The sequence below is a fragment of the Cariama cristata genome, unplaced genomic scaffold (genome assembly GCF_000690535.1).
Source record: "Cariama cristata isolate BGI_N322 unplaced genomic scaffold, ASM69053v1 scaffold27344, whole genome shotgun sequence".
NCBI classification, from domain to species: Eukaryota; Metazoa; Chordata; class Aves; order Cariamiformes; family Cariamidae; genus Cariama; species Cariama cristata.
The window spans coordinates 1,345-1,967 of NW_009612748.1; the positions used below are offsets into that span (position 1 = coordinate 1,345).

General features: G+C 52.2%; 1 protein-coding gene across 1 annotated transcript in view; it reads right to left on the minus strand.

Moving 5' to 3' along the window:
* Positions 1-623, minus strand: part of LOC104160605 (KAT8 regulatory NSL complex subunit 1-like) — a gene marked incomplete at its 5' end in the record, with an annotated part of 9,297 nt that overhangs the window by 1,116 nt on the left and 7,558 nt on the right.

Consider the following 623-nt stretch of genomic DNA (forward strand, 5'->3'; position numbering starts at 1 on the left):
GAACGCCGCTGGGATTCGGCACACGCAAGCAGGGAATGCCGCAGCCCAGAGGTTTAAACTCCTCCAGGCTCATCTTTGTCCCATCTCCGCTGTCTCGCCGCAGCTTTGCAACACTGACGCTGCTCTCCTACGGTGCCATGTCCCCCACATCTCCTACGCCGCGAGTGCTGCAGGAATAGCACGATGAGAAGCCGCCCTATGAAATCAGACACTTGAAAATCGGCTTCTCCAAGTGTTTCCACCATCCGTGCGCCATGTGACACCAGGCGGTTCAAGAACCAAGCGTAGTGAATCAGTAATGCTGCAAATGCAGCAAGTTCAACAGTTGGGCGTAGGAGGAGCACTGTCAAACCCCTCGACTTCAGAAGATTTAAACCAAGAATTAAGAAAGTTTGAATACCTACACAGATTCCCAGATAAAAAGACCCACAGGCTGCAAACAGAGAAACCCAACTGGAGTCCCCGCATCTGCGTGCAGCTCTTCAAGATGAGTCGCAACAGCAAGTGGCAATCAAGGATCAGATTCCAAAATCTACCAGGGCCAAAATGTTCGTCAGAACGTACAAACCCAGCCCCAATTAGACCAACGAACCAGCTCCACCTCCAGCAAGCCAGAGGGAGTC